Here is a 24,473-nt window from a genome sequence, read left to right on the forward strand (position 1 = left end):
CCCCCCGGGATGCCAGTACCAATTGGAGGCACAATACATTGAGTTGTAGGGTGTGGGAGTAATCAAGGTCCTCTTTTTTGGGCTATTCCTTGGAATAATTTCCAGAATGTTCCCTAGCCGACTAGGAAAGATTCATAATATGGCTAGACATGCTGACTAGACTACCTTCTCGAACTATAAAAAAAAGGCCCCTCTAAAGCCATTGTCAATCCATCTTTCACGGAGCCAAAGTTTTTCCAGCTACCCTTAAGCCCTTCACCTATCATCTGTATAGATCGATATCTAAGCCATCTTTGTATTCATTTGTTTGAAATTAAAGCAATATTTGTTCTTCTTATATTTGATGTGTGTTCTCTACTCCTTACTCTGATTTTGTTTGCTATGCAATGCAATCTCTACATGGTATTAGAGCCCAAGGGGCTCTGAGGAGTAAAGAGTATATGAGAGGCAATGTCTTTAAGAGGGAAGAGGAGAAATGTTGTCTGTTGCATTAAGTACTGGTGTATACTGACAATTCAAATACTGAGGATTCCTCCACCAACCTTCAACGAAGATAAGTTACATGATACAAACTATACTTTGTGAAAGTTTAAAGTCACAACTATTCTTGATTCTTATGAGCTTCTAGAGACGGTGTTGGGGAGTGACCTAGAACCCCAATCCACCCTCCTCGACCCATCAAATTTGAGTGTCATGATTTCTCCAAACGTATATCTTTTATGAGCTTGGAAACAAAGGAATACAGATGCATTGTGTATCTTAGTTACAAGTTATTCTGACAGTGTTTTGACCTTGATTTAGCATACAACCAAGACATCAGAGGCTTGAAAAGTACAAAGGAGTCTGTACGAAACACGATATCAAACAAGGATTCAAAACTTGGTGAATCAACTAGAAACAAAGAAGTTTTTTGAAGGAGAGATGACTAAAGCATTCATCACTCGGATCAAGAAATTGCATGACCAGATGGTTGACATAAGGATACAAGAGGCTAGTGAGGAGCTATTTCAGATATGTCTTCAAATTTGTTTATCAAAGTTTGATGGATTGGTAATTGCCCTAAGCACTTCAAGTGAGACCCCAAGCTTTGATGTTTGAGGAATTTTGTGTACTACTAATGGAGGAGGAGCTGAGGCTTAAAGCCCAAGAAGGTAGCAATAGTGGAGATGATGTATTCTTTGCCAATGCAAAAGGCAAAGGTGGTTTCTCTACCAATAGTGGCAAAAAGAAAAAGGGTGGTAAGAAAAAGTTTCAAGGCGAGTGCTTCTACTACAAGAAGAAAGGACATGCAATTTTAGAATCTTGTTATGTGTCAAGAAGGAAGATGAAAATAATGGCATTGTGAAGACTAAAGGGAAGGAGATAGCTGATACAGCTAAGCAGAGTTGGAGTTATTCATGGCAACCATTGAGGAAGTGTGTTCCTCTATGCACAAGAAATATCTAATACTTACTTGTGGGTATTGGATAGTGACGCCTCCTATCACATAACCAACAAGAAAGGTCTATATAGTTCTATGAAGCCTTTGCTAGAATCCATCACTATTACGATTGGAAATTATGCAAAATGCCCTGTTGAGGGCATATGTACTATTTTCTTTGTTACTGCAAATGCTGAACTCAAGAATCTTTCAAATGTGTTGTATGTTCCAAAGACCAAGAGAATCTACTATTAGTTGCTTCTATAATTGATCTTGGCCATGAGATGAGGTTCATTACATAGAGGTACACTACCATTTCATCAGAGAGATGGTTCTTGCAGGACGAGTTGATCTTATGCATGTAAAGACAGATGAACATGTTGCGGATATCTTTTCCAAGTCCTTGGGTAAAGATAAATTATGTGGTTTTAGGTAGATGCTTGGTGTACAGATGCTATCTTGAACTTGAGGGGGAGTGTTAGAAAATCAAGCTCTTTCATGTGTGTTTGACCGCTGGACACAACTAGTCTAGCTATATTAGTCAGGTATATTAAATAAGTCGGTACTCTAGACTTTATGGTTGGTGTGAATGGTCCTTCGTGACTTGTAAATACTTGACTTATGTTCTTTTAGTAAAACAAGAGAAGAATTAGAGAGGAAGCATGTTGCTTCACTCTGTGTGTTGCTCTCTATCTGCATCTATGAAAGCGAGTTGTGTGTCGCTTACGTGATGCTCTACCCCTGTTTATATAGTAGTGAGAGAGGGGGGTAAAGAGAGGGCGCAGTAGTGAGAGAGGAGGGGTAAAGAGAGGGTGCTTGCTTTTTGGCATTTTTTATGACATCGTCGATGATAAGATTTCATTTTTTCCTCGCAGTAAAGGCTCCCTCCAGCGACTTCCTCAACCTGTATGGCACAATCACTAAAACAATAAAGCATTAAACATACTACACCAAACAGAGATAGGGCCCTCTTGGCCTAAAGAAATAGCACATTTCACTGCAAACTAACTGGCCCTCTTGGCCTAAAGAGATAGATTATTAAAACCCGAAAACATTTGTCCCTCTTGGCCTAAAGAAACAAACAAGCCAACTCATAGAGATCCCTCCTTGGAAGAAGGAAAATATATGCAAATACGCTCCATTCGAAGGGGAAAAATAGGGATCTCAACCCTAAACTAAATGCATCAAGTTATGGCCCATACCTCCTGCATATATAACAAGAGGCGTACGCATAATGTGTCTTCTGATCAACCTATGGGTCCAAGATAATAGTGGTAGATGGGTCTCGGCCACTCTTTGCATTACCCATATCAACCATCGCCTGCCATATAACGCGTGGTCTGATAACATTCCCCACAAGTGACCAGGTCCTGTCTCATTATCAATAGCAACGTCCAGACTAGGACCACAGTTGAAAAAGAGTTCCTCTTCATAAGCAAAATTAGCTAAGAAATATGCAAACTGATTCCAATAACGTGGAATGAGTTGAAGAGATATGCTCTCAAATTCATCAAGTAGGGTTATAGCAATTCGATGATACATACGAAGGAGAGGATTCCGGACTGTATATGTCCCATTGAGTTGATTTAAGATCAGCTGGGAATCCCCTTTTATTAACAACCGCCTTATACCACCCTTCTTAGCAATATTCAATCCCATAATCAGATCTTTATACTCAGCCATGTTATTAGTAAATCCTACCTCGAGATAAGCAGCTAAATGCATTGCAACTCTACGTCGGGGATCTTGGATAACTACTCCAGCACCTCCTTTTCTATTAGGGCCCCTGGACGCTCCATCAAAACATAATGTATACGTCCATAATGGATTTACACCACCAGCTATCAAGAACTCCCCTATTCGTAATTATGATAGTCAAAGTTCAACATATTTAGAGGATGAACTGACGGCTCCATCGCACCTTCTTCATTAAACTCAACAGGGATGCTTGTCAAGATTTGTAAGCAGTGATGGCAGAAAAATTTAATCTCCCACACAAAGGTACCATCTTCCTGCTCAATCACTTTATATCCCTTGCTCTACTAGATAAGCCTTCCCTGATGATATCTTTGCTCGAGATATGGATGCTCCAAATAAGGAATTAATCGCCCCATCAACCAATTTAGTCTCTCCTACAGGTCTCAAATCAACCCTAGCATGGACCTACAATGCATTTTTTTGGGTTAGTATACTTAGAAATAATAAGGTTTAATATTATTAAGATTAACCTTATTCTTAAATTCTACCCCTTGTAGATCAGCTAATAGAACAGTGGACTTATTTTTACCTATCCGCACTATCTTGTAAGGGCCATCCCATCGAGGTTCCAACTTTCCTGGAAATAGCTCCCTACTCGCATCGTAATATAGAACTAACTGCCCCTTTTTAAAAGTATATTTCTTCTCTTTGAGATCATGCAACCATTTCATCTGACATTTAGCTATCTCCTGGTGCAACAAACTCAACAATTTGAGCTCGTCTAAGTGGGCTATAGTCCTAAACCACTCAGATAGGACATCTTCATCCCCCAGAGAATGATTGATTGCGAATCTAATGGTCGATAACTCAATTTCTAAGGGCAAGACACACTCCTCCCCGTAAACTAATTTGAATGGAGTGTGGCCGCCGGTGGCTCGTTTAAATGTCATATTATATACCCAAACCGCCACATATAATTTTGTATCCCAGTCCCACTTCTTTTCGTAGACTATCTTGGATAAGATACCCACAAGCTGCTTATTGGTACTTTTGACTTGTCCATTAGCTTGCAGATTATAGGGGGTTGTCTTGTTATGCGTAAATTTCTATGCTTCAGTTAGGCTTTTAATTACCTTGTTTAAAAAATGGGTTCCACGATCCGATATTATTTCCTTTGGTGGACCAAAACGGCAGATGATTTGCTCAAGTAGAAAAGTGGCAGTCTCTTTTGCATTGTCCTGCCTCATCGCCCATGCTTCTGACCACTTGTAAAGGAATCAGTTGCTACTATAATGTACCTCTTCTGAGTAGTAGACGACGAGGTGATAGGACCCACAAAATCAATGCCCCACTTCTCAAATGGAAGGATAGCCATGATAGGCGTAAGTGGACGTTTCCTATTCTCTCTACTGTCATGCCTTTGACAGGTATCACATCTCTTAACATACTCAAAGGAATCTAGGAAGATGGACGGCCACCAATATCCAGCTCTTAAAGCTTTCGATGCCATTAACCACCCAGCAAAGTGCCCTCCACAAGCGGAGTCATGGCACTCTTCCAAAATAAAGGGAACCTCGTCAGGCATCACACATCGGCGATAAATATCATCAACACCCTATCGATATAAAGTTCCTGCGATCAAGGAAAATTTTAATGCCTGCTGTTTAATCTTCCTCCTCTCCGATTTTGATAAAGTAGCTCCAGTCTCTCCCGTAGAAAGATAGTGCGTTATAGTAACATACCATGAGGGAATAGATGTCGTATCAATCTTGAACAAAGTTTCCATGTCACTTCCTTCAACCACGACCTCTTTTGGCTCTCCGAAATCCACAAGACACTCTGTAATGCCCTGAAGCTTTGGCAGCTTGCTCTTAATCTCATAATCAAATTCCTGCAAAGTGATTAACCACTTTGCTAAATGGTCAGGCGGCTGTAACTTATTCAACAACAATCGAAGCCCTTCTGCCTTCATATAAAAAACCACCCTCTCATAAAGAATGTAGTGCCTGAACTTTTTGGTCGCAAATACCATCGCAAGGCACAACTTCTCCATATAGGTGTAGTTAATATCTGATATGCCCAACTTCCGACTAGAAAAAGCTATCGGATGATACCACTTTTCCTCCCAAATTTGAGCTAAACAACATTTGATACTATACATAGTTGCTGTTGAAAATATATAGAACATTTTGCCCCCTTTTTGGTGCTTTTAAAACAGCTGCTTTGGCAAGCTCCTACTTCATATCATCAAAAGACACTTTGCAAGTAGCATCACTCCATGTAAACTGACAGTTAAAGGACAATAGATTTTTCAGTGGCAACGTTCTTTCTACCAATGCATTGATAAACCTCCGATAATACCCTACTAATGACAGAAAGCTATGCACTTCCTTTGGAGTACGTGGTGGACTCATGGTGACTATGAACTTGATCTTTTTAGGATCAATGGCAATCCCTACGGAACTGACCATATGGCCTAACAAGAGCCCATAAGGGACTCCAAAGATGCACTTCCATGGGTTAAGAGCTATGCAGAATTGTCTGCAATGCTCAAAACACTTGCGCAAAATGATCAACTGTCTATCCCTTACTGTGGCTGCCCCTAGATCATCAATGAATACTTTTAGCTCCTCTAGGGAGATGTCCACATAATTTTCAACCAAGCATAGGGGAACTTTGCAGCATACATGTGTGCTAATTTTTGCTTCACCATTTGCTACTTGGACTTTTAGGGGGTGTTGTAATTCCATTTTGGTGCATTTCAATAATCTATCAATGGCTAATTTATTGAAAAAATTGTCTATACTACCACAATCCATAAGGATAAATACATGCTTTCCATTAATACTACCTTGAATGCATAGAGTGCTAGGGCTCCTAGAGTTAGTCTATGCATCCATGGAGATGGAGAAAAGGAAAGTGATCATTGCGTGGGGTGGAGTAAGGGTAATCAAATCAAGAGCATGAGGTGGGAAACTGCTTGGTCAAAGGGAAGCTCATTCTTTGGATCATAGAACTACTTCTGCTCCAAATCTTAAACATACCCCTCATTTTCAGTATGTAATTCTGCCTCATCATTGTTTCAATTGTCCATTACATACATGCTATGAAATTTGATCTTGGTTGTATTGCAAGGACATTTTGAGGCATAGTTGGACATGTACTATCATCACACCATAGCCTTTTTTCTTTTTGCTCCTTGAAAACATCTAGGGAGATGAAGTTTTGACCACTTGGACCATTCGAGGCTGATGCAGTTTGAGGTCTATTTTCAACATATTTACTCTCACCATTAGAGCCAAGTGCTATCCCAAAAGTATCCTATTTTCTTTCAACATCGGGGGGATAGTTAGATGCTTTAGGGCTTCTACTAGGTATGGGGTTGCCTCTAAAACACCCCCATATGGCGGATGACCTCAATGGAATGTGAGACTATCCATAACCTTGCTAAAAGTTCTTATTTTTATAGTATTTTCTTGCATATCTTTTAGCCAACTCAATTTCATCAAATAAAGTGAAAGGTTTTTGAGCCATTACATCAGCCAGCCTCTAGCCCATGGATGTACTTGTGCAATTTTGCATCATGAAGAATAGTATCAATATTTATGGTTAAGTTCTTGAATTGATTTATTATACTCCCATACAGTGAGATTACATTGGTCAAGTTGATACCATCGACTTTCCAATTGCTCTTTTTCCACTAGGAATATAAAGTGTTATGGGAGCACTAGACTGTGCTCGAGAGACTAGCCTAGATACAAGATTTGTTACAAGAATTTTGATTACAACATAATGCCATGTAAGGGCACAAGGTACAATGATAACTACAAAAAATCCCACAACTTGAGATCGTAGGTGTAGACAACATAACTCGATAGGATATGAAGGATCCCATAATTTGGGACTCTAGGTATGGATACAAGATATTGGAATTATAATATCTCCCTCGACATGGATGAACAAGATACAAGACAATACTAAACAAGATCTTGTACTATGAGATTATAAGGTGACTGTGGGAGCCTTCGCTCAACCACCAAGACCCTCGGACCACTTATTGTTTCAAGTGTTGCAAGCCGAGCACTAATGGCTACCTCTCACATAGCTAGGTCATCCCCTTTTCCCTTTTTTACATAGCCGACCGTAGCCTAGGCCCTTTTTCCCATTGTCCTTCTATCTTCCTAGCTTCCTTTCCACCACCCATCTATATTTACAAATTGCATGGGTTAGAGCCCGGCGCTCCTTGAGTTAAACTGCGGGGCGCTTGCACTCTTTTACACAAGTTTTGTCTTGTGCTTTTCCTGGTGGGCCTTTGCCCTCCCTTTCTCTTACCTTGGCCTTTGTCTTTGTCTTTTATTTTAGCTTTCCAGATTTTCCACTGCTTGGTACTCTTTTACAAGATTTGCGGGTGTGCCTTTGCATTTTAAAATGCACCTTTCTCCTTTTTGTAGCTGCCTTGGACTTTTAAGGTTGCCCTTGCGCCACCCATCTATATTTACAAATTGCATGGGTTAGAGCCCGGCACTCCTTGAGTTAAACCGCGGGGCGCTTGCACTCTTTTACACAAGTTTTGTCTTGTGCTTTTCCTAGTGGGCCTTTGCCCTCCCTTTCTCTTACCTTGGCCTTTGTCTTTGTCTTTTATTTTAGCTTTCCAGATTTTCCACTGCTTGGTACTCTTTTATAAGATTTGCGGGTGTGCCTTTGCATTTTAAAATGCACCTTTCCCCTTTTTGCAGCTGCCTTGGACTTTTAAGGTTGCCCTTGCGCTTTTGGCCTTTTTTCCTCTTCTTTCTTCAATCGAGCTACCTTTTTCCGCCTTTGCCCTGCATCTTTTTTATTTCCTTTTGCTTTCTTCGTGTTGGGGTTAACATTACCCCCCTCCTAAATGAGTGCTAGTCCCATGGCACTCACCGTTGTAGGTAGCAGGGGTTAGCATGCACCGAAGACGTGGGTGGCAAGGACGTCGGGGGTTGCCATGGCGGAGTGTTGGTAGTGGTTGGGAGGAAGGTTATTGGGGGCACATTGGTGTGTTAAGTTTTAGGTGGTAGGGCAATGGGAGTTGGTGGTAGGGTTGTAATTTGGGGGGTTGCACGGATGGAATACAAGTGGCAGTTTGTTGGGGATTCAGTGCATGATGATTCTTGGCAGGCTTACAGGGTGATAAGGATAGGAATTTAGAGTTGAGTGTTGATGAAGAGCGAACGACACCTTCGTTGGAGTCGTCAATACCTGCAAGTGAGAAAAAACCTCTCATGTGGTCTCTCCCTAAGGGTAGTGCTAGTCTTCTTATCGTGCACAAGACATATTTTGATTAGTTTGGGAGATAGGTCGAACTCTAAGCAAGTCTAGAGTATTGTCCTGCACTTGAGGACCCAAATTGTGTATAGAATTTTGTGCAGATATTATGTGAGTGTCCGTGCATACTTAGATATTATGTAGGTAGAAGACTGCGGCTTGGTGGCTCATAATGTCGTGTGGATGAAGCAGAGTGGTACATGGTGGAAAGAAGTACATGTGAAGGTGGGTGCGCCATCGTGTGGACTATGATTGTAGATGTAGCATGATAGAGCATGGGACTAGTGTACGAGCCATAGGTGGGCGACACTGGGCCTGTGGATAAGAACAGTATACTGTTCATGGCCATTTGTGTGGTGCGTGCCCCAATTGGTTGCCATGGTTTTAAGGCAGGGTGTGAGAGGGAATTATGGGAATGGTTCAGGGCGATAGGTTTAACCACAGGCGAGACAAGCTTCCTAGGGCTGTCCTTCTCTTGATGTGCCTTGAAGTATGGTGGGTGATGCCAGGGGGCTAGGGGACTAGAGATGGAGCCAGCCGACCAAGGTCACTGGACGCACCTAATTTTGAGGACCCGTAGGTGCGGTGATATGCGTGTGGGTGCTTTTTTTTATTTTCTCTTTTTTTTTGTCCACAGTACAACCATTGCAATATGCGGGGGCTGTGAGCCTTTCAACGGGTCGAGACATGTCAAGCCTCGGAGGCACGGATATTGGATGTGACCATCATGAATTTGACCTAGCCTCATTGTTAGGGGAGCCGTTGTTGCGATATCAGTACGATTGCAGCACCCCTCGTCGTGAGTGCAGAGCGTGACCCAAGAAAGCCCATGACTACGCGTGGGTTCGTGCAATGTGTGCACTCACGAGGGTGATGGTTGGCGTTCAGTAGCGTGACTTTGTTACGGTTAGTGCACGGTCGTGGTTTTGCAGTGACCCAGGCGTTGAACATGTTTGCACGAAGACCTGTGTTATCCTGCATCCACTTGTCATGTCGTGAGAGCACATGCTTGATTTCATTAAGTAATTCAACAGATGTAGTTATGTTAAAACATGACTTTTCGAAATACTATGATGTTAATTGCACTGCATATGCGATCGCTTGTCAAAGATGCGGCATACATTAGCTATAGGCAGCAGAAGTTGCACGAGTGGGGAGTTTCCCTTTCACCCATCAAAAGACAAAAAGTGAGGTCCTGATAACTTGTTAAGCTGCTCATACATCCTAGGGCTTAGTCGATTTCTACTAGGTGGGGCGAGTCCGATTGGTTGGGCGACTAGGCTGGTGCTAGTGCGGGATTGTCGTGAGGTCGGGTAGGGCACATGTCAGCCAGGACATGGATGGTATAGTCCCAGGCCACCGCCAGTTCCAAAATGCTTTTAACTAATTCGTCGAACTCTTCCCTTTCCCTGGCCGCCTTTCCTGCTCGTCGTGGGCATCTAGTGCTTGAGCGCTTGTGGGGGATTTGTGCAGCCGGTGTTGCCCCGACTTGCACACTTAGCTGAGTTTTGACTTTCTTGGTCCAAGGATTTTTAGGCCTTCGTCCGGGACGGTGCCATTTAGGTCCGCATTTCTTTGCATATCTCTTGAAAGTGGGTACGTAGCGTACCGGGGGAGGGGCGTGTGTCGCGTGCTCCCGTCGTCTTCGAAGAGCGTCTCTGCACGGCAGCTGTCCGTGGTTCTCCATGTTTTCCTTTTGGAAGCCTGCAAGATGCAATCCAAGAGTTAGGTCTCGATACGGAATAAGATTGTTCGCATAGGAGGGATTTCAGTGTGGGTTGTCAAATGCATATGACTAGAAGAGAATGTGTGGAACATGCTGTACTCATTGTAATGGTGTCCCTCGGGCCTCTAACTACGAGTAGAGCATGACTCACGCCGAGTTACATTGGTTGGTGGTCCTGCGTTTGGAGGGCTCATCCTCGGAAGGATAGGTCGGAAAGGGAAAAGTGTGTAGAGAGGGACTGCGCCCTGCTTACATCATGAGGGATGTTAGTCAGGACTTTCCATGGTGGCAATGCGGGGTGCATGTCCTTTGCCCGAAGGCAGACATGATCTGGTGAAAGGGGGGCCGGCCTAGTGTAGCCTGTTGGCTCCAATTCTTCTGTCTGCGCTTGAATTTTTATTGCTTGTGTGTGTTGATAATGTCTATATAGGGTGACACAAAAATCATTGTTTATATATACACATTTTTTCTAATCCTTGTCACTTCACTAGGATATAAACCAATTGTAGAACTCGGGATTGTACTGAAGCGTGGCACACACATCCAGTACACGTGGCAGCTTACTCAATACTGATAAATATTTCGCCACATCGAGTAGCATGGAACCTTGTCCGAGTCTATTGGCGACATGTAACTCCTCCTCAGTGATAACCTTATCAAGCAGAGGGTTTTCTTGGCTTGGTTCAGCCAAGTCCTTGCTCCGAATGGCAGTCAGCACTCGAAGGGAAGTTGGTGCCACATAGATTGGGTCTCTTTGGGATTGCCATTTGGCCAATCGCTCCTTAGAGACTGTCATGATCTGAGCCCCTAGTTCAGCCATTGCAACGCAGCTTTCACACCAACGCTACTCAAATAGACTTCGGCTTGCTGACAGTTGCTTTAGTTGCTCTATGTCTACGAGATTCGGCTAGCACAGCGCCTCATTGAATGTGATAGTTAAGCACAGTTTGTTTGCTTCCTCGCCCGAGATGAGTAGCAAGCGTTCATGGAGGAGCCTACTATAGTGTTCATCAAGGTGTTTCTGCTCTTCCCAAGATAAAGGGAAGGGCAAGTAGTCTCCAAGCTGCTCTTTAGGGAATGCGCGCATGTCTGCCAAGACATAGACACGTGCGAACACCTTGAGCTTGGCATCCAACTCAGCTAGGCATTCTGAGACACCTCTATGTTCGACGAGGGCTTGCTCAGTTGCCATCTCAAGCAAGGCTCTAGGAATTTGCCTGGGCTTTAGCGTAGCTAGGGGCTCAGGCCTAGAGGAGTAAGATCGATCGATGCTAGGAGTGCTCATGCGCTTGGGATTTCCATGGTTCTCTTGAGGCTTCGTCATTGCGTCATGGTTCTCTTTGGACGTGACTAGTGTGAATTTTTCGCCCTATTGTGGCAGCGTTATCTCCACTCTTGATTGGTTGATGAGAGTTCTATTGTCGGTGGATTGAGCGTTGGAAGCAACTGTTGATGGCAAGGGCTGCTTTAACTTTTCAGAGCACACGGATGTGTCTGAGGTCTCATCGTTATTAGGAGAGACGTCAATGGGTTCAGTGGTGGATGGACATTGTGCTTTATTCCCCAGGTCTCCAGCGCTCTTGGTTTTAACACTCTTCGGGTCCACGACCACCTATAGCTGCTATTGTTTGCGTTGTTTTCTCCTCTTTCTCTTGGTCAGTGAAGACATATCTCTCAATGGTTCAGGACCTTGGACTAGGTCAACCGTTGTTGATCCTGGTTGGGCCTTAGCATTTCCCTTCTCTAGTGTGTCCTCATGGAACATAGTCGTGGCCTGCTAAATAGCTTTGCTAGGTTGAGTGGTTTGGTGCGTCATTTCCTTGGCCACACCTTTGAGGGGTTTCTCCTCGAGCCTAGGCTTCAGGTGCTTGGGACGGATGGGAGTTGTCAAGGCTACTGGTTGCGGCACCTCCTCCTCAGATGAAGTGTTAGGGACACATTCTGCAAGGGGTGTGGTCACAACTGAGGGCTGTGACTACTGCGATCCCTGGTTGGGAGCAGTGGCATTTAGTCCAGTGGGTTGGTCACTCTTGGTGGATCACAGTGTGGAGTCCCTGGGGCGATAGGACGTGGTCGTGTCTTCTGTTGTCCTCTGAACACTCACCTGTGTGGATCGATCCTGAGTTGATCTAGTCACATTGGGTCGCACGGGAGTATCCTTGGGCCGAGAGCTACGGCCAGTGTCATGTTTTCCCTCTTGGATATTTGGAAGCTTTAATGGAGACAAAGGTTGGGAGTGAGCCCTTGCCATTGACAGCTGTCGTTGTGCCTCCGGGGTCTGTTTGGGAAGAGAGGTGATGGGACCTGAAATGGACCGGCACTGGCCATAGCATCACGGCCTCGCGCACCAGGAGCGTCAATCTAATGTTAAAGGACCAACTGCCCTAAAGCTTAATCTATGCGTTTATAGTTTATAGTCCAACGTTTTCCTAAAACTCCTAAAAGGGAGAACCCAAAGTACGTAGGCATAACGCCTCATCACACACACATAGGAGGCACTCCACCAACTAATAGTCAGAACCCCACTATAGCTCTCCTACATCGCAAGGATTGGCCCTTTGATGCGCTGCTAAACATATAACACAAACGAGCACAAAATCCTCTCAAGGTACCAATATTTTACATTCCAGGATGTACCATTCCTCACTACAATTTCCCCTTAGGACCCAACGACTAACCTACAGCTTAGGACATCCTCTCACGCTCATCGTTGGTCACAACCTAAGGAAGACAGGTGTCATGCATCCAGGAGGTTTTTTTGATACCTTTTAATTATTATGCTTAATGCAAATCGTGTATGGCTATGTGCTCAGACAAAAGAAAGATCAGCATCGTTCATAGTGTATAAAATATTCTTTCCATGAATTTCACTAACGCGTGCTGCGTTGAAAGGAGGCACCGAGCCATATGCTCATGCTACCATCCTCTTTATTTAAATCGGTTCCTATATGCCAAGTGCAATGCGTAAATCAAATCTTTTCTTTATCTTTCAGTGTTTCAGCCCCTCTTCATCTAACGTTTAGCATTTTGCATCATTGATCGGTTAGATAGGGTTTCTATGCATTTTTCCCTTTTAAAAGAACGATAAATACGCACAAAACATAGAAACGGGGACAAATCGAGGCCAACCTCATGCTTTCCCATCGTTATACATTGCACAAACATAGATATAATTTTCCCTATTTTTTCTCAGCCCGTTTTCTATTTTTCCCTAGTTTTAAACCCATTTTTGGTTAATTTTCTCTATTTTTCTTTAATCAATAATGTCTGAAAATGAAAGTTGATTGTGGGCTATGGCCCTTAGGTCCATTGACAGCAAAAACACAGATTTAGTTGGTGTGACATATCATATTTCTCATTTATATAGCAAAAAACCCAAATTTACCCTTAAAACGCGTGTTTTTATCTATTTTGACATTAATTCCGGCCATGTAGCCTTATATTTTCTGATTTTCGGGTTGCAAACAGTTAAAACTCATGGAAAAAAATATTATAATGAACTTTCATCCCATATGAATAAGATTCCATAAAGCAAATAGCATAAAAAGATCATTTTTATTTGTAAAAATAGCATTAACGCTTATTTTCAGGTCTCGGTTTCTTGGTCTTGATTACGGGACTAATTTCTAGCATGCATTTAATGCTCAACATCTTCAAGAACAGCACTCTTCATATCTTCATCCATCCGGAAGCAATCCGGTCTCATCCGGACAAGCTTTCCTCCATCATTCTTCATTGTCTTCTTCCACACAAGAACAACCCCTTAAGGGAGAGAGAGGGAGGAGAGAGAAATACTAGATTTCCATCTCTTCATTCAAGCCACCATTGTACAGGCGAAGATAGGCGATAAGACCAGTCAAGAGAGGGAAGATCAGCCCCATGATCGATTGTATGGGTTGCTTTCAGCCTGCATACTCCATCTCCATCATGAGAGGGCGCAAAAAATGGCCGCCATGTTGCTCCACGTTTTTTCTTCATCCCTCATTCTCTCTCCACGTTTTTTGATGTAGGATGCATAAAATTTTTGAGGGGGGGGGGGGGCCGAAGGCTCCAAAGGGCACCCCTTTTGGCCCTCTCAAATGTCCACCTTTTCATATCTTGTCCCTTTTGTGGCCATTTCCCCGTCCTGGCTCCGATTCGAGTGTTGTACATTTCTGCGCATTCGGCTTTACATCCCGCATTGACCGGTAACTCCTGACAACCTGTACGGAAGTTTAAAAATTATCAAAAATCAACAAGTGTCGCTCGGGCGCCTTTTAAGAGTTGTATTTCACTTGGTGCTTAAAATCGTCCTAGCTGGAGCTGCCGCCTTTGACGTTGAATATTTTTCCCTTGATATTCGTAATTTTTAGCTATTTTTAAGCACTTCTCGGCATCAAAACTCCGCTCTCATTGGCGACCACGGGATAGGGTGACTCAGCCCGTCGAATCCCACAGTAGATGTGCATAAAACAACCAAAGGAAGCATCAAGCTGATACAAAATAGATACATATTAAAACACATAGCAGAGTGCTCACCCTACCCCTTGACAAAACCAAGGCATGAAATCCACAAGGAATAGGCCTAGCATAATCTGATAAATGGTCTGAAGCAAGTCACTAACCAACTGCTCCAACACGGCTAGACTAAAAAGAACTATCAAAGAGGTCGCCCTAAGTGGTGGTCTGAACTACCTGCCTAACTAAGGACAACACAACTAGGAGCTCCTACTAGGCAAGGACTCCTATAGCCTGATCAAGAAGTATTTTCTTTCAGCACATTTCTTCTTCTTTTAGGGTTTTTTTTTCCCATACTCAGGCATGTAAAAAGGAGGGAGCTGAGCATAGTGACCCAAGGAGAACAGGGCATTGGCCTCAGGACCTGTCTCAGTACCCAAGAACCTACCAAGCCCTTGCAAGGCGATACTTAATTATTTTCTGACGCTTACTTTTATTTTCGCTCCAACCTTCCTTTCTTCTTTTCCAGCAAGATGTCTTCCCTAGGAAGACATGGCATCGGCCCCGGGTCTGACTCGTCCCCAGAAACCTACCAAGCCTTTGCAAGGCGATGATCAATTGCTTATAAATTTTCATTTCTTTTCTTTTCTATTTTGGCAGGGGTTAGAACCCCTTTTTACACACCTTTGTATATATTTATTGTCTTTTGGGATATTCAGGGTTTCTTTTCCTTTATCCTCATTTTTCCTTTTTCGGCAGGCTTCTTTAACTGCCTCACAACTAACAAGAACTCCTGGAACAACTACTTAGCAGGCTAGCAGAACAGGGTCACTAGGACCCCCTTCTAAAACAGGTCTTTCAATGCTTGACAATGTCTTTACAGGAGGTAACGACTACTCAGACCTCCCTTCAGACATACTTAACCTAAACCTGGGACTTCATGCCTTGGACGCCGGTCCCCAACAAGAAAAGAAAATCCCCCAAAAAGTACACAGACACATATAGCAGAAAAACACGGTACTCATAAAGGAGAGATATCACCTGGATAGGGCCATGAGAAGCTTCCGCACAACAAAAGGCTCCTTCCAAGCTCTTCTTTGAACCTGTCTAGCACAGAACTACAACAAGAAACCATTAACCGCACCCGTACTAAACAGACAACTGGCCCTCTTGGCCTAATGAAATCTGGATGTAATATCCAAAGTAGTTAGCCTTCCTAGCTTAAAACTAAATAGATCATTGTAGTCCATGTAATACTGATATCCTTGGCATATACATCACACCCTATGAGACTACCCAGGGTGCCAAGGATAGCATATCATAGGTCGACTAACCCCATGCTACTCATGCAAGTTAGCTAAAAGCTTGATCTTGTATTTTTTGATCTTAGGTTTTTTTTTTTGAGATACAAGTCCAAGCCTTTCCACAAATAACTCATCAATAAGGCTGATCCCTTCTTGGGCACTATGAGCTGAATGAATGGCCTCCATGGGCTCGCATGTCCCACATTTATTGTCATCCGAATAAACTGGTCGTTCAAGCGGCTGAGTGGCTCCTTTGTCAGAAAGAATCATAACTTTCTACTCATTCGAACCTCCCCTATTTGGATTTTCACATAAATCAGTGTTGTGACCCAAACTAGGTAGAGCTTCAAGCCTAGGCACATCACATGGGTGTATCCGAAGGCAGTGTATATTGTCAGATGTATATCCAGTCTTATCCTCTTGGGGTTTCAACAGAATATATCCACATGGGATCCTTGGCCTTGCATCTGACACTCCTGCCATACTTTTGGAGATTTTGGATTTCCAAACCCATCTCATATTTCCCTTAATATTCTTGCATTCCCTCAATTTGCTACATTGGTCTAACGAACTCAATGCAAACTTATCCCTATGGCCAAATGGCCTCACATCCTTATGACCTTTGTGAAGCATAGGTGGACTTTTAGCATTTTTCATCCTCTTTACAAAAGATGCCTTTACTTGTTTACGTCCATATTGCAAATTTTCCCCCATAAGAACCATGCTTTCATTGAAGGGAACAACATCCACCCGGAAGCATGATTCCAACACCAAAGGTCTCTCAAGAGCCTTACTAGCAACAAAATTAGAACCACACACAGAATGCTTATCAACACTCATAGGCCCATTGGTGCGATCCATATTGCCATCACAATTACCTTTCATGGAAGTGTTGCGAGCCCTAATGGGACTTACATGGCTTGGCACCTGTTCACTGAGAGGCATGTCATTACTACTTATAGGATGGCCATTTTTTGCTTTGAGATTTTGGCCACCAAGGTTTCCCTCATAGGATGTCTTGGTATCAACAAGTGAGCTATCTTCTTACAGAAATGATTGGAAGCTAGGATGCACTTGTACTGAGCAGGGAAAACTCCAAAATTTTTCCCAACATCTCTGAATATGACCCTCATAATCAATAGCATGCATTTTTGCTTCCCTTAATGACTTAGGATTCCGCAGTTCCACTTGGATTTGCGTAGTAATCTCTAAGCCATTCAGAAAGAGCTCACATAGCACATCATCCGGTAGTGCACTGGCTCTTCTTGGGCAAAGCCTAAGAGTACTATCAAAGGCTCTAGTATACTCTTTAACCGAAAGATAAGACTCCTGTCTAAACTTCATAAGCTGCCCTAAGACCTAAATCATAGGGAGCTGCTTTTCATACTCATCTAGAAATCTATCACAAGACTCCTCAAATGATTTGATCGACCCTCTTGGTAGGCTCCAGTACCATTTCCTTGCCTCTCCCTTTAGGGTACTTGGGAATATGAGCATCCGATGTATATTGTCGAACCCACTTGCAATGCAAGTTAGGTCATATTCTCTCAAATGAATCATCGGATCCTCATTTGGCAACCCATAAAACACTTGGAGATCCCTATAAAGAGGAGGGCATTTAGTCCTCTCCTTTGGGATCAAGACTGGGTCATCAAAATGTTTGTATTCCTCTTGACCTAATACGAGTGTGTTAGGGTCTTTAATCTCTTCCATTTCCACCTTTACTGGTGTGGAAGAGTCACTAATTCCATGAACTTCCCTTTCTGTCAACTCATAAAGTGGTTTAAGGAGTCCAACACTATGCAATAGGGAATCTATCCCATCATCTGCTAGTGGTGTTCTAGTAAGCCTATTCTCATCTGCCACCACTTTGCTAGAACTTAGGATAGGTCCTAATGAAATCTTCCTTACTAACAATGGTTTTCCACACACATGGACATCATCCAATGCTTTATGATCTTGGCAATCACACTACGGTACCCAACTGCGTCGGGTACTAGTATCAGATGTATCTTTAGATCATAATCATCATGTCCTCCTATGTGCATATTAACCATCTTTGTCACAGTCTTTTCTATGACATTATCATCATGAATGATCATAGATGACTGTGTCATCGTAGCACTACTTTCACTTTCCCTTTTCTCTAATCTCCATGGGCTGTTAATCTTAGAGGTAGCTCCATGGGTATTTTCCCATAGTGACCCAAACTCAAGCATTGTATCACTTTCAGGGCAAAGGGTAAAATAGTCAATCACCCGATGTGTCAAAGCTCCCACTAGACTGTTCAAGATAGACAAAGTATCCTTTGGGTGTTGGGGATTTCTTGGATTGACCGTCATACTGATCACCAAGGTTTTTATCAGACTAACTTGATATCCACCGCTTCAAGGCGGCTATCGACCAATAGAATAAAGCTAACAGGTCCCTTATGAGACTAAGATTTAGAGACCGCCACTTATCGGCAGCTCTCGGCAGACGCACCACTGATGGGACCTGAAATGGGCCGACACTGGCCATAGCACTAGCCGGACCTCATGCTCATGACACGCAAACACCCTCGCGGCCTCGCGGACCAGGAGCGTCAATCTAATGCTAAAGGACCAACTGCCCTAAAGCTTAATCTATGCGTTTATAGTTTATAGTCCAACGTTTTCCTAAAACTCCTAAAAGGGAGAACCCAAAGTACATAGACATAACGCCTCGTCACACACACATAGGAGGCACTTCACCGACTAATAGTCAGAGCCCCACTGCAGCTCTCCTACATCGCAGGGATTGGCCCTTTGATGTGCTGCTAAACATATAACAAAAACGAGCACAAACTCCTCTCAAGGTACCAATATGTTACGTTCCAGAATGTACCATTCCTCACTACAATTTCCCCTTAGGACCCAACGACTAACCTACAACTTAGGACATCCTCTCACGCTCATCGTTGGCCACAACCTAAGGAAGACAGGTGCCATGCATCCAGGAGGTTTTTCTGATACCTTTTAATTATTATGCTTAATGCAAATCGTTTATGGCTATGTGCTCAGACAAAAGAAAGATCAGCATCGTTCATAGTGCATAAAACATTCTTTCCATGAATTTCACTAAGGCGTGTTGCGTTGAAAGGAGGCACCGAGCCATATGCTCATGCTACCATCCTCTTTATTTAAACCGGTTCCTATATGCCAAGTGCAATACATAAATCAAATCTTTTCTTTATCTTTTAGTGTTTCAGCCCCTCTTTATCCAACATTTAGTATTTTGCATCATTGATCGGTTAGATAGGGTTTCTATGCATTTTTCCCTTTTAAAAGAACGATAAATATGTACAAAACATAGAAACAGGGACAAACTGAGGCCAATATCATGCTTTGCCATCATTATACATTGCACAAACATAGATATAATTTTCCCTAATTTTTCTCAGTCCATTTTCTATTTTTCCCTAATTTTAAACCCATTTTTTTCATTTTTGGTTAATTTTTCCCTATTTTTCTTTAATAAATAATGATTGAAAATGAAAGTTGATTGTGGGCTATGGCCCTTAGGTCCATTGACAGCAAAAACTCAGATTTAGTTGGTATGACATATCATATTTCTCATTTATATAGCAAAAAACCCAATTTTACCCTTAAAACGCGTGTTTTTATGTATTTTGACATTAATTCCGGCCATGTAGCCTTATATTTTCTGATTTTTAGGTTGAAAACAGTTGAAACTCATGGCAAGAAATATTGTAATGAACTTTCATCCCATATGAACAAGATTCCATAAAGCAAATAGCATAAAATGATCATTTTTCTTTGTAAAAATAGCATTACCGCTTATTTTTAGGTCTCGGTTTCTTGGTCTTGATTAGGGGACTGATTTCCAGCATGCATTTAATACTCAACATCTTCAAGAACATCACTCTTCATGTCTTCATTCATCCAGAAGCAGTCCGGTCTCATCCGGACAAGCTTTCCTCCATCATTTTTCATTGTCTTCTTCCACACAAGAACAGCCCCTTAAGGGAGAGAGAGAGAGGAGAGAGAAAGACTAGATTTCCATCTCTTCATTCAGGCCACCATTGTACGGGCGAAGACATGCGATAAGACTAGTCAAGAGAGGGAAGATCAGCCCCATGATCGATTATATGGGTTGCTTTCAGCCTGCATACTCCATCTCCATCATGAGAGGGCGCAAAAAATGGCTGCCATGTTGCTTCACGTTTTTTCTTCATCCCTCATTTTCTCTCCACGTTTTTTGATGTAGGATGCATAATTTTTTTTGGGGGGGGGAGGCAAAGGCTCCAAAGGGCACCCCTTTTGGCCCTCTCAAATGTCCACCTTTTCATATCTTGTCCCTTTTGTGGCCATTTCCCCGTCCTAGCTCCGATTCGAGTGCTATAAATTTCTACGCGTTCGGCTTTACATCCTGCATTGATTGATAACTCCTGACAACCCGTATAGCAATCTGAAAAATTATCAAAAATCAACAAGTGTCGCTCGGGTGCCTTTTAAGAGTCATATTTCACTTGGTGCTTAAAATCGTCCTAGCTGGAGCCGCCGCCTTTGAAGTTGAATATTTTTCCCTTGATATTCATAATTTTTAGCTATTTTTAAGCACTTCTCAGCATCAAAACTCCGCTCTCAAGAGGATGTAGTGGACCTAGGACTCTTAGGCAGATCTGGCCGGCTGAATGATTTGCTTGTGATTGTTGGAGGATTCCGTCATTAGCTTTGCTAAGCAATTAGCCCTATCATGAGTGACATTGTGCCTATGGTGCTCCTTGTCCCCTTGGGAAGTCAAAGGCTCCTTGGCCACTAGTGGACCTGGTGCCCATTCGACGGATCCCTCTGATATCTGCTTGCTAGGCATGCTAGGTTGAGGATCTAATATTTGATGGGTCATGTTCGGTTTCTTGATTTGAGTCGTGAGGGGCGCAATCACTCCAGTATTTTTGGTCCGAGACTTGGACTCTCATTTAGGGATCCTCCCATTTCTTGTTTTTTTTGACCTAATGTGGGCTCCTCACCGAGGTGGTTTAGAAGGAGGTTTCGGTACCCAAATCCATCGGGTGCCTGCATAATACCCTTGAGTATGAAGCAACGCCTTGGATATTCATCGTGGCATCGTGTGTGCTCTCCATGGATGCCTTCATCTATAAGGCTTGGGCTTCTTTTGTGATCTTCTACGATATTTGTAAGTCCAAGCCCTATCCTTGGGCTTATCTCCTACCCTCTTTGTTTCAAGTATGGCCTCACTTACTGGTTTTCTCCGTTCAACCTGTGCTTGTATCAACTCTTTCAACAACTCCCTGCTCTCATTACTAGGCTTGCTTGGTATGTCAGAATCCTCCTTGCCCCTCTCTCGAAGTTTGGTGAGGTCACCCTTGCTAAAAGTCGCGATTATCCTCACACCTGGTAGTGCTAGGTGTATCCTCTATGCTATATAGTCGGCTTCACACTTCATTGCCTTTTTGAAGTGCCTTCGTAGGAGGATTTCCTTGCCATAATTCTAGCTATTTGGAGGAACATAGAAGAGGAATGGCAAGCTTTCTGTTTCAATAGTTACAAGGATTCTACACTTCCCTAGAAGTGCTTGTGGGTTTTCCCCGTGAGGCTTAAGAGTTGCATCAGTCAGTTTGAGCTCTGGTTGACCTAGTAGGGTCCATGCTTCGTAAGTCAGGATATTGAAATCTGCTCCTTCATCAATGAGAACATCAACACTATGCTCTCTTTTTGCATTGAGTTTGACCCTAAGATAAGGAGGTGGTACTATGTCTTCATCATCCGGGTCTTGGTGTATAGCTTCAAGCCTTTTGATACATGCCCTTGAGTCCCTAGCTACGCAGTTAGACGTGGATTCTCCATGGAGATCTTGGGTTGTCTGTGCAGCGCTGCTCAGGGTACATCTATCGTCAGGACTGTCATGTCTAATTATCTCTGCATTGGTAGCTTGATGATGTTGCATTCTGCTTTGACTAGGCGTAGTTTGAACACAATGTACACGTGTCCTTGTAGTGTGGCCTTTTTGCCCTTGATGGCGAGATTGGCCTGTTAAGGTTCTAGGGTCTCTGTTTGCCTCTATTCGGGTGCGGGATTTTGGTTGCTCCTTTTCAAGTGAGCCTCCATGCTCGCATAGGGCCATTACTGCCCAAGGGTCTAGGTTGGAGGGCCTGTCACAGTGCACGTTTTCTCTCCAACCCACTTGGGGAGGATGCAGAGGGGGCAGAGCCCCCTTTGCGAGGGTCCGGGAGGCGGTCCCCTCCCCGACCTAAAGGGTTGTTACGGTAAGCACCATGCACATCTTGGAGGATCGTTCCGCCAAGTCTTGAACCACTTGCTTGAAGTTTAGGCCTAGTGGTGGATCTACGATGCGCCTTTCGCTCTATGTAGCATGTGGGGTCAATTTTGGGATTCAAATTTTTTCTAATTCGTTGCCTCGTTCGTTTTTGGATCTAATCAGGCTTTTCCACTCAACAATTTGTGTCTAAGTCCCTAGTCTCGCAACTGCTTACCTTTAGCTACTAAGTGGCTGCGCCCTACGATTTTGCTTGTTCTGTGTGCCAGAATCAAGTTCTGAGAGTCCTAAGGGCTTCCGACAGTTTGCACTGCTGAGTGTTAGCTAGGTCAGGTAAAGTTTTCTAAAAATTTGGTCAAACTACATACTCGGCCCAACTGGTTCGAGTTATAGGGTCTGAGTGTCCGATTCGGCACGTCCGAGGGCCGAGTGGTAAGGGTCGTGTGTGACTGTCCGAATGCCAAATTCGGCCGGTCCGAACCCGGGTGTCCGAGGGCCGAGTAGGCCGAGGCTAGGTCAGGTGGCCAAGTGGGCCGAGGCCAGGTCAGGTGGCTGAGTGGGCCGAGGCAGGGTCAGGTGGCCGAGTGGGCCGAGGCTGAACTCTAAGGTAGTCCGAGTGCTCGATTCGGACAGCTTGAGTGTGGTGGGCATCCGAGTGGTAGTGGTCGAGTGGGTCGAGTCAAGCGGTCTGAGGGCCAAGTCTGGGCCTCGGACTAGAGTCGTCGTTACTCGGACGCGCCGGACGTCGCGCCTCTTTTCGTTGACTCTCACGAAATTCGTCGTGCTAGGTACTGGGGGCCTTCTCCCTTGTCGAGTAGCTCCAAATTGGTCCTACTACTGTAGGGGAAGGTGTAGAATTACCTAGGCTGGCCAAATATCTCTATGATGCCAAGATTGAAGCGGATTCCCTCACCAAGCTTTCCTCTTCTCTCTTGCTTTCGTGAAACCCTACAATGCACAATGTGGCCTTTCTTGCCACTTTTGGCCCTTATACCCCTTTTCGGGTATGGTATTGACACCTCCAATAACTTACTTGCCGACCTTAGGCATCACAAGCGAGTTTTTTACCACTTTTGCATGATTCTTGCCCTGTTTTTGCCTTGTTTTGCAATAGTAACCCTAATGTTTATTTTCTTTGTTTTTCTTTGTTTTCTCCTACTCTAATGCATCCAAATCACAAAGTAAATACCTACACTACTCCATCTCACAACATAAATCTCAAAAAAGTAAAAAACCTACTTGCCAAGGAGATCGAATACCATCTTCAACCCCCTCACTTCCTACCTATCTCAAGCACCAGTTCGGGGGAAACCCTTACTTCGATGCTCGATTCGAAGCGCGCAAGCACTCAAGGCTTGAATCCATAGGTCCCGGCAAATGGAACCAAAATGTGGGAGTCTTCACTCAACCGCTAAGACCCTCGGACCGCTTATTGTTTCAAGCGTTCCAAATCGAGCACTAATGGCTACCTCTCACATAGCCGACGCGCCATCCATATCTACGGGTGTAGTGAGCTTACCTCCATGCAGTTCGAGTTACCTCCTCTCCCATGCACTCTGGTAGCTCCAAAATCCAAGTGCAAGCTTCAAGCAAGCTCCATCCTCAAGCTCCATGCTCCAAGCTCCATCACTGCGAGCAAGAGAAGAGAAGAGGAGAGAAGAGAAGAAGAGAGGAGAAGATGGAGAGCTTCTCCACCCCACGGTCCCTCACTCTCACACACCTACTCCCTCACACTCTCACACTCCCTTTCTTAAGCACAAGCTCAAGCAAGCAAGAAGAAGAAGAAGAAGAAGAAGAAGAAGAAGAGGGCCACACACAAGAATGATCTTCTCATTCACTTTTCAACTTTATATACAAAACCCTAAATCCCTTTTGGGCGGTCATCCCCTTTTCCCTTTTTTACATAGCCAGTCGTAGCCTAGGCCCTTTTTCCCATTGTCCTTCTATCTTTCTAGCTTCCTTTCCACCGCCCATCTATATTTACAAACTGCACGGGTGAGAGTCCGGTGCTCCTTGAGTTAAACTGCGGGGCGCTTACACTCTTTTACACAAGTTTTGACTTGTGCTTTTCCTGGTGCGCCTTTGCCCTCCCTTTCTCTTGCCTTGGCCTTTGTCTTTGACTTTTATTTTAGCTTTCCGGTTTTCCACTGCCTGGTACTCTTTTACAAGATTTCGGGGTGCGCCTTTGCATTTTAAAATGCACATTTCCACTTTTTGCAGCTGCCTTGGACTTTTAAGGTTGCCCTTGCGCTTTTGGCCTTTTCTCCTCTTCTTTCTTCAATCGAGCTACCTTTTTCCACCTTTGCCCTACATC

The sequence above is a fragment of the Lygodium microphyllum genome, chromosome 11 (genome assembly GCF_053477565.2).
Source record: "Lygodium microphyllum isolate KBCC chromosome 11, Lygodium_microphyllum_v1.1.10, whole genome shotgun sequence".
Taxonomy (NCBI): Eukaryota; Viridiplantae; Streptophyta; class Polypodiopsida; order Schizaeales; family Lygodiaceae; genus Lygodium; species Lygodium microphyllum.